The sequence below is a fragment of the Pezoporus flaviventris genome, unplaced genomic scaffold (genome assembly GCF_033815535.1).
Source record: "Pezoporus flaviventris isolate CSIRO_AGI_PZ_B2104156 unplaced genomic scaffold, CSIRO_AGI_Pfla_v1 ptg000055l, whole genome shotgun sequence".
Lineage (NCBI taxonomy): Eukaryota > Metazoa > Chordata > Aves > Psittaciformes > Psittacidae > Pezoporus > Pezoporus flaviventris.
Window position 1 is genome coordinate 3,816,702 of NW_026892603.1, and position 17,684 is coordinate 3,834,385.

The 17,684-nt window shown below is 37.3% G+C and overlaps 1 protein-coding gene across 12 annotated transcripts in view; it reads left to right on the forward strand.

Annotated features, from left to right (window-relative positions):
- The window catches only part of DGKB (diacylglycerol kinase beta), a 361,769-nt gene that overhangs the window by 11,955 nt on the left and 332,130 nt on the right, over nucleotides 1-17,684 (forward strand). The window lies entirely within an intron of this gene.

A 17,684-nucleotide genomic window follows, 5' to 3' on the forward strand; every position in this document is an offset into this window, starting at 1 on the left:
TTGAGCAATGTTTCCTATACTTGGGGGAAAAAAGAAGTTTAATATAAAATCTGTACATCATAATGCTAACTGCTGAGATGTGACCTCTGGTATTGTGGGTGTCCTGGCAAAAGTTTTCAAGTTTCTTTTCTGTGTATTTTCCCTAAGCTGTATTTGTATTATGGCCCTTATAGCAGTTGCATAGAAAACATATACATGCAGCTTTTAAACTACCAATACTCCAAGGGAGTTAACATTAGGATTTAGACTGTGAGAACTTCATGCTTCTGGAACTGTAAATGACCTCCTGTGTGTGGAGCTGACATACATGGGAATTTCAGTTGTATGCAGATTGTGGTACATAGTCCCTGAGAAAGGCTGCTTTTTTTTTTTTATTTTTTATAGCAATTTGCAGTCAATAACATGGGAATTGAAATAGCCTGCTGCATTCCTTTTGGAGAACTGAAACCAGAAGATGAGTGGATCTAATACTTAATTAGTTTTGTAATCTTTAGATCTTTAGGTGATTATCCTCATAATGGATTTGCACCTAGGAGAAGATACATGTGCAGATATGAATATAATAAATTATTTTTAATACAAGAAAAATATGCTTGAATTTCCTTTTTGCTGTTGTCTGGGTCTTGCTGTATCGGAGCAGTGCTTGCAACTCTGCTTTCTAGGACCACATAAAATATACACGTTAATTCTTGGAGAACTAATATTTCAGTTGTCAGTCTCCAGATATGGCCTTTTGTTCCAGATTGCTCTTGTTCCTGTACTTTGCTGTATATTTTTAATCAGCTAGACATTATACAGTACTTTTTTCTGTTGCATGGCTGCCATGGTGGTAAGACTCTTAGAGATATGTTCTTTAAATCTCTGCTGCTGCCTCCTTACTTTCCATGTCCTTGAACTGTACCTGCTTTCACTTCTCTGGTTGTTGATAATACATGCCAGGGATTAGGAACTGTGAAGATGGGACCTGTTTGAGCTAACCTCAAGGGCTGATGGGGCACTGTCAGTGGTGACTGCAGTGGAAGCAACTGCAGCAGAGGGAAACTGGACTTCTAGTCAGCAAGTTAGCTATTTTGGGGGATTTTTTGTTGCCTGTTGTTTTGGAGGTGTTGATTTGTTTGAGTTCCCTCTTTGAAAGATTGGGGAGAACTGGCATGTATAGGAAATGAAGGTAAAAAATTGTTCTAATATCTGTATTTTTCTTTTCAAACAATTATTGCCCAGAAGAGATGCTGAGGGCATTCTATCCCCCTTATGAAATAGAATTCCATGAAAAAAACAGGATGCCTTTGTGTGTTTGACCTAACTGTGCATCTTTAATTTCTGCAAATGTCTGTTTGGTTTGTACAGGTACAGTATAGATTCAGAAAATGGTTTGGGCTGGAAAAGACCTTAAAGATCTAGTTCCAACCTGGCATGTAGGGGAAAATGGTTTGCTATCATCTTATTACCAGTGGGCAGGTGCTGACAGAATTGTCATACGCACAGTCATGCTTGATTTGCATTGTATTTCAGAGTGGTTTGGGTGTATTTCCATTTCAAAATATTTACTTTTTTTAATTGGGATGATAACAGCAGTTAGGGATACATGAAAAGTACATCTGCACTTTTATTTACGAAGTGCTAGGGCTAAAATTTAGCCTTGTGTAAAAGTGAGCAGGTCCTAGACAAAGATGCTCAGAGTTGAGCGACTCTTTGCTTTGTAAATGAAAGCATGGACTGTATTATTTTGTGGAAATTGCACTCTGTGAAGATTGCTTCTTCAGAGAGCCAAAGTGCTACTGTTAAAGATGGTTTGTGAGAGCAGGCAGCAGATTTCCTGCCAGAACAAAGTGGCAGGAAAAGTTGGTAGGAACAACCACACACAAATAAAATCTGTTGCTGGCTTTTTGTTCCACCCCCTCCCCCCCCCCCCTTTTTCTTCTTTAATTTTTTTTTTTGTGTGTGTGTGTACGTGTGTGTGCCTGAGAAATGCTTAGAATAATTTTCCTGGTAGGTAAAAGCACAGTGGTAAATGGTTGTGTGGGTTTGAAACACTCTGGAAATGCTACTGTGATTTTTTGGAAAACCTGCTGACTTGAGTGGAAACCTCGCGACTGCGTCTTGCACAGGCAAAGCAGGAAAATTGCAGCTGCTGCTGGGCCCTCTTGTAAGACAGAAGCAAAAACGTGAGAATGGGAGGTGAAGGATTCAAGATGAGCACATTCCTTCTCAGGGGTGAGAGGAGAGTCTGTGAGCAAGGCAATGTGCTGTGGCTTTGGAATGGGTAGAGCAAGGAATTTTTTTGTGTGAGGGCATAAACTAAGCCCTTGGTGAATTCCAGAGCGCAAGAGGAACAAACAAAATGTTGTGGTGAGTGTTTGAGCAACTTCCAGTTAGAGAGGTTTCAAATGGTGCTCAGAAGAAAGCAGCACACTGAAATCAAGGTTAAGTTGGTGGCTGTGATGTCCAGGATGTGCAAAGGGGGAAAGGTTCTTCGGCAAGGGGAAGAAAAGGTGTGTCTTCATGTTGATGTTGGAATTGCTGTGATTTCATGTCAAGTTGTCAGAAATTATTTATGATGTTTTGCATCTCACTTCTTCTATTACTAGTATCCCAGTTTGGACCTATTTTGAGAGGGGCATCATCTGCATGACTAAAGCAGTTCTAAGCGTTATAAAAACCCTCAAGTTACTGACCTCATTCATATCCAAACAAACAACCCTAAACCCAGAACCTCCATGTGAAGTGTGTATTGCAAAACCAGTGATATGCATGTGTGATGTGTGGAGGATGTGGGTTAGATTCAGTAAGCCTCATACATGTTTTAGAATTATTATCTCTAACATTGAAGCAATTTGTGTAACTGGTGAAATGAATATTGAAGTCCTGTGATAATTTTCTTACTGTCATCTGTTGATGTTACTGCTGTTTGTCTGGATGATTGCATAAAAGGGTACAGTGCCTTTGAACTAGACCATTTGACCAAAAAAAAAATACAAATGACAAATCTAAGAGCATTAAATGCGCTATGAAAACATAGGAATTCTTAAATAGCCATTTAATAAAATTATTGGAAGCTTTTGTCGTAATTGTAGGTCAGACATGAGATAATATGAAGCTGTACTGATGCAGAAGGTTATTGTTCTTTTGAAAGGGGTTTCAGATGACTTCACATGAGGATTTCTGTGAATGTTCCTCTGCGTCTATAGTAAAATAGCACTGTAAATAAAGGGAGTATGCCTCTTAATATTAAGTATTTGTTTTGGACTTAGAACTTTATGATGACTTTGATATTTTACAGAGATCTCATTCTCAGAAGTAAACAAGAAAAGTCATGGTGTTTTTGCAACATTAAAATTTATAGTTGCATTTTGTGTCAGGGAAATAGACTTAAAAGAGAGTAGATGATAACAAGACATGACAATATTCTCTTGATTCTGTGTAAAGCAGGTGAAGTGCATCTAAGGTATTTAGCATGCTAAAATTTGTTCACAGTGTTGACACAGACTAAAAGAAAGGTCCTCCTCCTTCCCTTGCCATGGTCTGTGTCATCTGCACCGTTTACAGTGTATCCTGTCGAAGGACTGAAATGGCACTGGTGGAATATAAGGGAAAGGTTAGACTGTCACGTCCTGAACTTTCTTGCTCATGGCCATCTGGCCCCTCTGAGTCCATGCACCATGCCTGCTTACTTTTGATGGTGTGAATGATGCTGCTGGCTGTTGTGCAATTGCCACAGTGTTTGTGGGTGCCTGTGGCACATGTGTTACTGATGGGGGTGTGAGTGGAAAGGGAAGGGAGGCAGCAGGACTTGGCTCCTGGGAAAACTTGGACCTCCTCATGAAACCCCTGCATTGTGGGAATTATCATCTGCCTCTGCAGCCATGGAGCTCCGTCATGGTGAGGCTGTGAGTCCGTGTATCTTCTCACCTGTTTGGAAATAGATTAATATTAAGGGGATAACTTAGTGCTAGTGCTACATTCTGAATTTTTCAGAAACTTTTTCAACAGAAGTATTTAAGTTAGGTAGAAAAGAATGCTTTGGGACATCTTGTTCCACTTAATTTTTAAGACTATTCTCTATAGAAATCCCTGGAGAGTTCTTAAAACAGATGGCACAATGTGGGCCATTGTAATGCAATTTTCTTTGTAAAATGCTGTGTCCTAGGGCAAATTTACCACAAATGGAGTAATCGTGATGTCCCATGAAAGACATGTGTTTTTTTGAAACGTTTGATATATCTAAAAAAACATGCATAACTCTGCCAAGCAAACAAAGCTTGCTATTTTCAGTAAAGTATTTTTGGGGTTTTGGTGTATTTTGAAACTGCTGCAGTAACTGCTTTGACTAGTCAGGAAACATTGTACATCCAAAATTTTAAACACTAATAAATACAATATTATCTGGGATTATGACTAGCAAGAAGACATATTAATCTCTCTTGCCTTGATCTTTCTGGCAAAAAAAAAAATCCATATTTTTAGCTAATATTATTTACAGGAACTTTTTAGTTAATACATATAGATGTTAAAGCCTTGAAGTAAAGGAATACTGTATAGATATCAAAATAGAAATACTTAAGGCTCATCTTTCTGGTTCACAACTAATCAGTGTGAGTATATCTTGTCTATTATCTGTGCCAACTTGGACTTAGTAGTTAATTAGGCAACACTACTGTAAGAGGTCCGCTACCCTTATTGGTGACACCTGTTATTAAAAAGGCTAGACAAATTTAATGAGTAATTAAAATAGGGAAGAAATATGCACAATATTATGAAAGGTTATTTATTTTCATCAGAATATTCTGATGAATCTATACAGAAACATACATGTACATAACTTCACCTTTATCACAGGTAGGTTTTTAAAATACTAACAAACATAATAGCAGTAATGTTCAGTATACTTATCCTGAAGAAAAATGAAAATGGGAAACAATTTTATGTTGTACATATATTTACAACAGGATGTTTTTACAGTGAATTTTGTAGGCATACTAAATCTATGTTTTTAATTCTTTTTAAGATGCCAAAAGAAATAACTTGCTTATTTTAGTTGTGCCAGTTTAAGGAATGTGAGCTAAATCTAGTGATGCAGTTGGTGCCTGGGAACCTTGAGGACTGGAAAATCCTAGTGAATGTTAAGAGATCTGTAATAATCTCTTGAATAATCTTTTGTGTATCTGAAAAGGCCAGAGTCTGGAAAAGACGAAATGCACAGAATTCTCATTTGCCTCTGAAAACAGAGTATTTGGCTTTTTGCAGTTTTGTATTCAAAGTAGCACCAGCTTTTTCATAATTTCACTCAGATTAAGGTATGTATCTGTTCCTCTCCTAAGGGGAAAGACAGTGCAGCAGCCAAGATTTGAGACTAGTTAGTATGTATTTGGGATTTGCCCTATGGTACATTGCTCAGAATCCCCATCTTCCTTTTATTTAGGGTGCTTTTACTGGGACAATGAAGTGGATACATAGGAGTGTTTCTTTCTTTTGGGGTGTAGGCTCAGGCCCTGGGCATCTCCTCGCAGCACCATTTTGGATAAGGCTTGAGCGCATACTGGCCCACTTCAGTGGAAAAGGAATGGAGCTGCGGGAACCAGATGGGAGCCGTGATGTTTTCCAACCAGTTCCCCAGTGTGGGTGACTGGAAAACCAGGGTCCTAGGGCAAACCACAGTACACATGCTCAAGTTATTTAGAAACAGACACAGACTTCTGGAATTGTGACATTATTGGATATGTGTAGTTAAATCTGCAAGTGCTAGTGTTTCCTCAGCAGTATCTACTTCCTTTGAAATACTTCTTATTTTAATTAATGGTGTAGTAGCTAAAGCTAGCTGTACATGTGAGGTGGTGAATTTAATTGAAATTTTGTGGTTTGCGTAATTAGATATTAGTGATAATTTTATAATCTGCAGTTTTATTCCAAGTTACTAGTTTTTTGGCATTTAGGCTTAAATTTACCAATTCAAACTTGATAGGATAGACAAAAATAAATGTGTTAAGAAGTAGGACCACTTTATTGACTTACATAAATTAGCACTGTTCATGTGTTTAAATGTATTCAATTACAGATCTCAGTTCAGTTCCTGGCTTTTACACGCTTTTCTGTGCGATTGCAAGCGAATTATTTGAGGACAAATGTTTCAGTGTGCCTGGTGAATTTCAAATGCAGTAACTAATGCCAGCTGAAATCTAGCCACTTTTTAAAATTCAGCATTAGCTCTTAAATATTACAAAATTAGTATAAAAATATTAATTTTTAGAAATTTCAGTTCTTCATACTTTCTGTAAAATGTGATATTTGTTTTTCTCTTATTTTCTAGTCCTTGTACTTAAAAGTAAGCAGGTCTGTCCCTTGTGTATGTTGTACTGTCAGTCACAGAGTCAGTCTTAGTTTCTGCTTTTGTAATATAAGCACATAATAATAACATAATTGGTAGTTACTTGACCCTTTTAATCTTTTTAGTTGGTCAAGCCAGCTTGTAAAGAGTGAGCAGAAAAATGAAATGTGCTTAGGCACTGTTAGACATCAGATTGCAGCCATTCCTGTTTGGGTCAGAAAAGCAACAGTAGTGCCCAGCTTGTGTAGTCTCAGTTGCCCAGGTCAGCTCAGTTCTGGGGTTTCTGCATATGCATTCTGAGCAGCTAAGCCTAAACAATAGTATCTCAGATTTTGAATGGCAGATTTGCATGGATGCGCAGGACCTGCTACTGACGACCTTTCTCTCTGGTGTTTTTTTTGGTTTGTTTGCTTTTTCTTCTTGTGATTAACAGTCCTCCTTTGTTCCTGGCTAGAATAACACATGTTTACTTGGCCTGCCTGAAATAATAGAACAGAGAGTCCACCTGTCCTTTGATTTAGTGCAAATATAAGCACTAGTTTGTAAGAGTTACTGGGGTACAGCAAAGCCGCTTCTGTGAATATCCATTAGAACTTATAAACAAGTTAACTGTAAAGGCATTTCATGTTTTTGAGGATGGAGGGTTTATGATGCTTTCGCTGATCTTTGGTGAATGTTCTCAGAAGACAAACTTCTGTTCCATTCGTAACCATAACTTTAGAAATGAAAATATAATCTTTGAGGAAAAGAACTCTTCATGGAATCGTTTTAAATAGCAAATAGAATAATTTCTCTCTTTTTTTTCTGGGTCATGATCTATGCTTAAATAGGATGACTGTAGTGATTACTGGTCACAGTTGTAATATTCTTGTGTTATAAAGAGGATGCAAATGGAGAATTTTTTTTTCAGGCTTATTTCATATGCAGAAGAATTCAGTTGTGCATGTTTTAATGCAGAGCAGGTGAAAGGTATGACTCAATAATAAATCATTTAGTAACGTTAACACTATTTCTATTAACAGAACTGTTTTTAAAATTCACATGTTCTCTGATTGATGAAGGTGGTTCTTGGGAAAAGTATTTTATACATGTAGACTCCTGGACCTATTGATAAGGGTAGATCACTTTGGAAATCTCTGCATTTGAAAATTTGCATGGATCAATTCAGAATGGAACAATAGAGAATAATTACCCCTGCAAAATACCTGTTTATTTAGTTATTTATTTTATGTTTCATTTATATTCTCTTTCAAGATTTTGATGGAATCCAGACTCTGTAATACACATTTCATATACAGTCATCTGTATATGAAAACACCCAAAACATCCAGACCTTTAGTGACAACTTTGTATGGATAGATGGAAGAGGAACTATTGCAGTGGTTACTGCCTAAGTACAGACTTAACCATATAAAGCAATTATAACATAAAATTGTTGAAACACAATGAAAGGTGAAATGTGAGGTTAACAAGCTTGTGCCTGTTCATAAGTAACAAGTTTTTTCTTCAGTTTCTCTCTAGTAGTAGAAGGCAGAGCACAAATAAACCTTGTAGGAAATTTTGCAATTACATGTGGAAGTTCTGCAGGTCTAATTCTTTACTTTTTTGGTTATCAGTGTAAGTGAAATTTTAAACATTTTTTAGACACCTTTGTTTCAGTGAGAAGGCCTTCAGTTGTCTTAAAATAATTATGTATGTGAGTTCTAAATGTGAAGTTGTGGGATTATCAAGTCTGAAGTAAAGAAAACAATTTGAGCTCCTGAATTGCAGTGCATCAGGTGCGGTGTCTGCGTCTCGGTCCTTCATGTGAGCAACTTTTCTGGATATGAAATAATGTCATAGATATGGGTTTGCAGTTGTTTGTAATTAATGCTGCTGCTATGAAAGCTAAGAATTTATGCGTTCATGGAAGCAGTACATCTGTAATTAGTATTACCAGGAGTGGTAGTGTTCTTATCTGATACCTCTGTTCTGTGTGGGAGTGGAGTCCAGAAGACTGAATTATACAATTCTTCCACATACATAGAAGAACAAAAGCAGTGTTAGCAAGCTGCCATCCATTTTATTATTGATCTTTTTCTAAATTTTTGTCAATGAAGACAAATTCCTTAACAATTTAAGCACAGAAGCAAAAATGAATTGTTTAGTTTCTTTTTGTGTTTCTGTATTTATTCTGCTTTCCTTACTTTGTCAGACTGTTTGATTTCTAGCGTGTCATTAGTTAACATATTCTAGTATGTAAGTCTTTTTGATGTAAGGCTTAAAAATGTCATTTCTTTCCCCACTAGATATATTTAATTATTTATTATTATTATTAAAGGGAACCAAAAGGAATTGTATAAAACATTATGTATCTTGTGCTTTTTAAAGCTATGATAAAAAATTGCAAAGAAAATGATTAATTAAGTGACGACGTTTATGATTCAGAAGTATACATACAAATAGTTTATGACAGGCATACTAATAGCAAAAGAAGGGCAACCTACGCTAGAAGGTGTCGTGCTCTGAGATAGAGATTATTTAAAGCTTGTTTGGCGTTTAACTACAATTTGTGGATAGCATTAAAACTCCCTTGGGCAAAATCCTGTAGGCTCCCAGTGGAATTGCAGAGTATGGGGAAACACAAGTAACAGCAAAGTAAGGGGAAATTGTTTACAAGACTGTAGCTTGAAATTTGAAAATGGGTTCAACAACTATAATTAAGGCAGATTACTCAGTGACGTGTCAGAAGAACTTCACATGCATTTATCCTGTGTCTCTTCAGGTAATTTTGAGCGTGTTTTATTATTGTGTTCTAAGCAGGTTTCTCAGTGGTGTAGGCACAGAGAAATGGAAGGTGGCACAAAGAATTGGAAGGTGGCAAAATCAAGTATTTGTCTCCACAGGCTTGTGAGGACAGGTGATGCGGTCAACTCAAAGTTGATCTTAACCTGTACTTGGCTTGAAGTTTCCTTCATCTCTCCTCACAGCTGAGGAAAGGCTTGTATGTCTGAAAGCTTCATGTGTTAGAAAATATTTTACTACTTTCTGCCAGTCCTTCATTTCTCCTATCTTTAGATAATCACATTCATAATAGCAATTATGTTAGTGCCAAGGACTACTGTGTGGAAACATAAGCTAAATCTGAGGAGAATTAATCACAACATTTAAAGAGAGGGAATAATTAGGTACAACTCCAGAGAAAAAAATTCTAGAAAAAGATAACAAATTTGCAGAGCCTTTCTCCAGAGAAGAAGAGAAATTTAAAATACAAGCATAATACAAGATAGCACAGGCAAAGAATTCCCGAGGGAAAGAGGAGACAGGATCAACCTTTTCTTCTTCTTCCCTTTAATGGGAAAAACACAGGGAAACACAAGTGAAAGTAAGATTTTGTATTGAAAACTGAACACCATGAAAAAAGAACACAAACTTAAGTTGCATGAAAGTGCAGTTAAATACCTTTGTCAATAAAAAAAGCAATTAATAGCAATTTTTAGTTTGTGTAAAGAAATCTGTGGAATATTTGCATTTGTTAGCTCCAAAGCATTCTGAAGACAACATGTTTAAAATGGTGAGTGCTAGGATGGAGTTTTCGGTTGAAAGGCTAAACATTTACAACATAACAACTTAATATCCTGAAATTAGTAGGTGGGGGACAGAAATTTCATTGTCATCCCCTCATGTTCTGCTGAAAAAATCAGCAGCTATCCATGAAGAGGTGGTGTTGTCCTATCTAGAAGATTCAGTATGTTAAAGTTGTGTCTTTACAGCTGTAGTTCTGTCTGGGTGGGATGGACCCACATGCATACAAATGAAGGACCCTCAGTCAGAAAATGCACTTCCATCCCTGACTGAATGCCTTGTGTATAGTTTCACAAATCATTGAATCATAGAATGGTTTGGGTTGGAAAAGATGTAGTTCCAACCCCCTGCCATGGGCAGGAACAGCTCCCACTTAGACCAGGTTGCTCAAAGGCCTGTCCAGCCTGGACTTGGACGCTGCCAGGGATGGAGCCTTCATGGTTCCGTGGGTTCCAGTGACTCGCCACTCTCCCAGTAAAGAATGCCAGTTGTCTGTCTCAGTTTAATCAGTGGCAGTATATAAGCTGAAGGGAAAAAATAAGAATATAGGATGAGATAAGAGACTCAGAGTATGTTTATGCTGCTGAAAGAGATGAGGCCAAGCTGCCTTTAAGTAGCAGTTTCAGGTAGGTACCAAAAGCTGTGAAACTAGCAGCACAGACTTCAGCATTGCTGGGGTCTGTGCCCAAGGTTGGGCAGAGGTGCAGAGCCTGCCCTGGGACTCGTGGTGTTGGGCTGACTTGGCTGTTCCCGCCTGGCTTTACTTCAATAAAACTGCCTCACAACATTGTGTTGTGCATCCACGCCTCTGGTGGCAGTGTAGGCATGCCATAGGAGCAAGTGCTAGGAACAGATAAGTGGCAGTGTTTACAGAGCCTTCACAAACCTAGATATTATTGTCTCCTTGGAGCTGAATTTGAACAGGGAATAATTTGAGATGCTTCTGCCACCATAGTTTCTTTTGGCTGTAGACACGCATTTCCGCAGGCAAGGGCCCATCCTAATTTATGATACCCCTTTTGGTAGCTCACTATCACTGAACTCTTTTGTAGTAATACTAATACTAGTAATACTAATGAATAAATATGAAAGCATGTGGAGTTGTCTAGAAGGCTCCACACTATCCCAGTGGACAGTGACATACTGCCATATTCATATCCCAGGACTGCAATAATTTAATCAACTTCTGCATGTAGCTCTCTCCCTGGGGGAAAAGAAAAAAATCCACCTAGTAGAAAACAACATAGCACGAACTTCTGCTATGAAATCCATTGACCTGCTAACCTGATCTCTATTCTCTGGACAGATTTCCTGTTGAAGATTAAAACAGGTTTCATGTTTTCACAAGTTATTTAAAAGGAACTCTAGTGCCCTGTTCCCAGTTTATTTTAAAAGTGCATAAAGCTTTGGAATGAGGACAGAGTTAACAAATCTTTTCCTCGAGCGCAGTGGAACATTTTTGTCACAAGTCTAAAGCACATCTCTTCAAAGGCTGATTTCCAAGCGTGAAGCAGGAGTTTCTGCCCCAGGAAATTGAGGATCATCAGAAATCTTCCCCAGTTGTAAATTAAATTTTTTACCTCTGCCTTTCTCTAATGTAATCACCCTTAATGCACCTGAATATGGAGAGATTAATTAAACCCAATAATTAAACAAGAAAACCCCTGTAGCTTATTACCAACAAAAGCTGATTGTTACCCAGAATATACAGGTCATCCCATGAGAGGGAATGGGAAGAAAAGAGGAAGAACGCATGGCAGATCCTAGTAGCAGAGCTTAAGACTGCTGATATGTGCTCAGATATTTATGCTGGTTGTGGGGAGATCTACGTAGAGTTCCCAAGGAGGGGTGCACTTCTTGAGCTGGCTTCCTTGGGGAGTGTGGCAGATAACCACTTTGGAAGGCAGAGGTTGCCCCTAAGGTGTCTATTCTGAGATGTTCTTAATTTTGGAGTTTTTGGTGGATATATATAAGCTGTGATTAATCCTCTCTACAGAGTAATTTACCCAGTGGACAGCCAAATGTGCTGTTACAGAGAACTTCCTACAGGTTACATAGTTATACCTATCAAATCCTGTGCTTCTGTCCCAGATTGTTTTTTCCATTTATTAAGGAATACTAGTCATAAGCCTTAATGATTAAACCTTTTTTTAAGGCTTTTAATATTCAAACTATTTATTTTTTTAGATTTACTGATAGTAACAGCTGTCTAGAAATGTTTGTCTAAACAATTTATCGTTTGCTTTTTGGTGGGGTCAATTTTTCTTTCTTTTTTTTTTTTTCTCCTAGTTTCAGTATGTTTGATACACAATCAATATATTATCCACTGTGATTTTTTGTTTTGTTTTGTTTAGTCATAAAATAAATTATCCCAAATTTTAATGGCCCTGTGGACAAATTTCCTTGCTTAGTCATCGATGTAAAATGGTGAGAAGAATGACTAAGTCCTTAAATTTCCTTTTTAAACTTTTTTCCTAAAATTGTCATCGAGAAGTTTGAAGTTTTTAACATTGAGAACAGCTCCATGACATTCACTTAGAGAAGATCTTTGAATTATGTAGTTTCTCGCATAAGTATAAATTCCAGTCTCAAAGGGTGTCAATTTAGTTTATTCAGTTCTATTATTTAAAACAAGAAGAAAGCCTTTATAAAGTTATGGTGCATCAGCACATGCACGTTCTGGTATTTTTTTTGTCCCATATTCTCCTCAGGTTTTATTTATTTCAGTATTTCTTTTAGTGAAGAAAATGCTGAGAAATCTCAGTGTAGTTCTTCTGACTTGGGAGGTAATTAGTGTAGCAACTCGGAAATATCAAGCCTAGCAGTTGGAAAAATTTAAGATCTGAAATTGCTTATAATCATGTAGTGAAGTTAAGGTACATGAAGAACAAAGTAAAAAATATATTCCAAAATTATGCTTGTATTTTAATTCTAAGTAACCATCATCAGTGATGTCACAGTCTTGCATTCTGATCAGTTTTTATTGGTGCTCATTGTTGCTGGTACTTCTCACTGTCATGAACCATGGTATCGATTAAAGGTTTTCTCAGATTGAAGTATTCTGCTTACGTATCGCAGTGGTTCTGTGATACATGTATTCTCAGTGTATTGATATACTCCATAGAAATAATTTGAGGAAGTGAATTTGATTAATTGCTTCTCTGAGGAATACAGTCCATATCTTTGTATTAAAATTTAAATTCATGTTTTACATGCCCCAGACTAATACACGTGGGAATAAAGTAGTCAGGAAGACAGTCCTGCTTTTGAGTTGTGTTGAATTCACTCCTTTAAAGGAGGTATTTTCATCTTAGTAAGCAAATTTTCACGATTTCAGTGTATCGATGTTTACAGTTTATGTTTCTCAATTATGTTAATTTACATCAGTAAGCACCCTTTGCTAAGTTGAAAACGAGTGTGTACTACTAAAATAACTTTAAATACTGTGAAAAACAAGATGATGGTGTTATGTAAAATATGCAGTTTATGTAGGAAAAAGTTGTCGTGTTTTGTTACAGGAGCTCTCCCTTTTCATCTGTACCATTAATCTAGCAACAATTATAAATAATCATAATACTTCTCTATTTGTGAGTAAAGAAAAGAAAATGGTGACTTATTTGATGGGATTTTTTTCCCCCTCAAACTCTTCTGACTAAACTTTCAACTATGCAAATTTGGAGTATTTCTGACAGCGGAGACACTGTTTTCTGCAAAGTGTAAAAGGAATTGCAGGAATACCTAGGCAAATTGTCTTTATATCTGTACATAATGCCTGCATTTCCAAGAAATTTGAGATTGTTACCATGTTCTTGTTGGATAGTGTGGTGTTTTTTTTTTTGGGGGGGGGGGGGGTGTGTGTTTTGTTTTGTTTTTTTGTTTGTTTGTTTGTTTTTGGTTTGGTATTTTTTTTTGGTTCAGCTGTTTTGACAGTAGCAACCTTAGTGGAGAGACTATCATGGGGGTTGAAGAGCAGTTATGGTCCTTCGGTGCCCAGGAAATATTATGTACTTGATCCTCACAGCTTAATAGCAATTAAGTAGTGCATCATACCTTCAGAATTAGTGTTTCATAAATCTTAAAGTATTATCACAGCCTTCAACATGTGAAGGTTGAGTTGTTCTTCAGGTTTTGGTGGAATGTTGGCTTTTCCATTTTTTGCTAAACTAAAAAATGACATGGAGTTTTTGGAGGACAGGTGCTTTGGTGTCTTTAGTAAAAAGAATACACTTGCTTTCTGAAGTGGTTGCAAGGGTTCATAGAGAAAACTCTTTCTGATGTATTTGTCAGCATGTGGTATCTGACATGTAAAAATTCTCTTTTGGAAAATCCATGACGTAACCCGCGCTGAAATCACAGGATCCAGTTAACCATGCCAGAGGTGTAGGACCTAACTGAAAAAAATACCAAATACATTCTGTTCTTGAAAAGAGTAATTGCTTCAGCCTCCATAGCAATTAAGGTATAAAATACTCTGTGTTATTTATTCCTGTTGTTCAGACAAAAATCAGAAATCAGTCATATTGTGGAGAATTGTACTTTCTGTGGAAGGAAACTCATTTCCTTAGGGTTCGTGTTCTTCGTTTTCCTTCCCAAGCATATTGCAACAGAAAGTGGGAGAAGACTTGAAAGTCTTGGTCTTGTTTAGCATAGAAGATGCTTGCTTAAGATCAGAGTCACCTGCACCCCTTCAACCTTAACCTGTACCCCCTTTATGGAGTAATTGGCAATTAATGATGAAATTGTATGTGAGAAGTACATTTTGGAAGGGCTGGTAGAAAACAAAAAATGGCAGAATAATTCCAAAATCCAATTTCTAGGCTGGTTTAGGTTTCCCTGTTATGGTGAAGGTTGAAAAGTCCCTTAAGGCTTGAGTTGAGTTGTCATGCTTTCAACACATGTCACCTCTGTTGAGTGTCATGCTTTCAGCTGGGGCAGTGAGGATGGACTGCAGATGAAGCCTGCCTGCCTTTCAGGAGGAAGTGGAGGTAGTTGGTGTGCTTGAGTAGCTTGGGTGTGTTTCCACAGGCCATGGTCGTCCTCTGAAATTGAATTTTGAAGCTGAACCCAGCATTGTTGATTGGTTTTGTGGGACTGAAAGTGAATTTTTTTTTTCCCATACATTCCAAAACCTGCTTTTTCCTTGCAGAAGGGACTTTTTGAGGCATAATGAGATTATTTGAGTGTTGAAGTTGGTGGATAGGGGATGTGCTTCTGCATGTGTTTTGTGGTTTGTTTTTTTTTTTCCTCCATTGCGTATTCCTTTCTCTTTGCTCCTCAGCCTGGTTTCTGTAGAGCAACTGGCATGGGTAATTCCTAGAAATCTAAGTTTGTTAGCATTGTTGGTTGAATGTTAAGTAATCTGATTTGTAGAGTTTTTAAGAAAGCTTTGCTTCCTGTTTTGAGTATGTGTCCTGGTAGGAATCCTGATGGAACACTTCAGTTATCAAATCCAGAAAGACAGATATGTTATAAAAGGGAGACTGGAATTTTAAGGCTTATTATAGTCAGTAGATAGAGCACGAAGATTTTCTTCTTTTTTCCTAATTCTGTTTGTGATGAAATGAATGGTTTATTCATGTGGTGTTTCTAATTTCTCTTATTTGTAAGGCCTGCTTTGTGTCTGGTTGAGAGGGCTGTGAATCTTGCCTAAGCATATACTAACAAAATGTGACCACCCATGTGAGTTTCCTGAGTTTCTACATCTTAAGGTCAAACATGCAAGAGAATTGGTGGAAGAGTTGCCTGTCTGACATCCTGTGTATTTTAACTGTATGCTGTAGTGTGTTCTTCAAAGTAATTTATCCCTGCATGAAGAGGTCAAATCCCTATTTGTATCTGTTTAGTGCTGCTGAGCTTTATTTTTCTCAGCAGCAAGCACATTTGATTAATGTTTCAGTTACAGATTCTCTTTTTCCTATGTGATAGTATAGTGTTACTGCATTCCTCTTCGTGTACTTATGTATTGGTTTCTCGCTGCATAACCTTTCTGGAGTACTGAAAGAACAAGTACAAAGGAATGCATTTAAATTAAAAGCTACTGAAAAACATAACATGAATTAAAATTTTCTTATACAGAAATGAAGATATTTATATAAGATATACGTGATCTTGAAATATTTACTATCAGAAATGGCATGCATCATATAACATGAATATGCATTGATGCTTTTGTCCTTAGTGTCTATATAATGGGCTTGATTTCCTATAGCTACTCTGTTATCTATATAAAATGGGAAGATGGCATTGTAAATGATTTAACTGTGAAAAGTAAAAGATGCAGGGAGCAGGGACCCTTCCTTATTTAGGACTCCCCTGAAGCAGAACTAAAAAATTAAGCCTCTATAAAGTTCCTTTCACTGAGATTTACCCATTCTGTTTCTGTATATTCCTCTATCACGTGCATTGAGGTGGTGTTCAGGACCTGACTGCAGTCCAAAGACCAGCTAACCATGCTCAGAGGACTTCCTACCACCCTGTTACTGTTCCCAGATCAAACTTGGCAAATTAGTTACACTAGATTCCCCCCAGTCTTCCCTTTCAAATGAAGGACCTTGCATTTGGAGTATTTTACATGTAGCCTTAAACTCTGTTGTATCTTCCATGCAAACTCTGCTGGCTTAAACAAAGACTACATCTTTCCTGTGGACTACCATGCCTGCATTAATTTTTACCATTGCTCTCATCTCATTTGGGTCATGTACCTTTTCTTGCAGCACTGTTTGTAGGCAGCAGAGCCTGTGGTAAAGGGAAAGCGATATCTGAGGTGCTTATTTAGATCACAAGTTGGAGAAGGGAAAGTCAATGGGAAAACATCTGTTCCCACTGCTCATGTACTGTGTATACAACAAACCCTGTAGGCAGTTGTCAGGTACTGCATATGAATGGATTGATCAGTTTAGAGTGTGCAGCTGTTATTGCCATGCTAGCAATAGCAATGGTAAGCTGCTTACCAAAAATATTCATATTAAGTAACTGAGATAATCTCTAATGGTACAGCATTCAGCAGTGTTAGCTTTTGCAGAAAATGAAGCTAATGTAGTTAAAAATACAAAAAGTAATATTGGAGGAAATCGTGGTAGAAAATTTTGGATCTGTTAAATCAATTACGCAGATATAAGAACATTTTCAATAAAACCTAATCAGTTGTCATTAGAATATGAGAAAAATAGGCCTTTCTGGAGAAATAAAACAGTCTTCAATACAATCTAATCAAGTGCCAGAAATGAAACATCTCTAATTTGATTAAAATGTCCTCATTGACCATAGTTATTTTCTTTTGTCATAAATCCGCAGTCTGACATTCTCAAGACAAAATGATAGCATGTCTTACTGCATATCACTTTTGGCTTTTGTAGTTATTGCCTTTTTTCTGACATTGATGTATGAGTTGCACAAATGATTTACCAGCAAGGGTCTGAGAGCAATGAAACTGAGAGCATGCTGAGACTGAGGTGTCCTCCTGAATTCCTTTTTCCAGGAATGGTACTCATAAATAAGATAGGAAAAAAAAACCCAAAAACAACCCACAAAAAAAAAACACAACAAAAAAAAACCCAACAAATTGCCAAACCCACCCCTTCCCCCCCCCGACCAAGCCAAACAAAAAACCTCATGTCTATAAGCTTCTGTTCCTAGCTACTCTTTATTTTCCTTCCCCCAGCCCCTGTACTCCTTTTTCTCTCCTTTTCTAGTTGCCAAGATCTTCCTCCTTAGCACTCTTTCCATTACTGTGTAAGGCTCTTCTGGTCTGAATTTTTCCTTTTCTGTTTTTGTAGTTTGACCCTTGTAAATGACACAT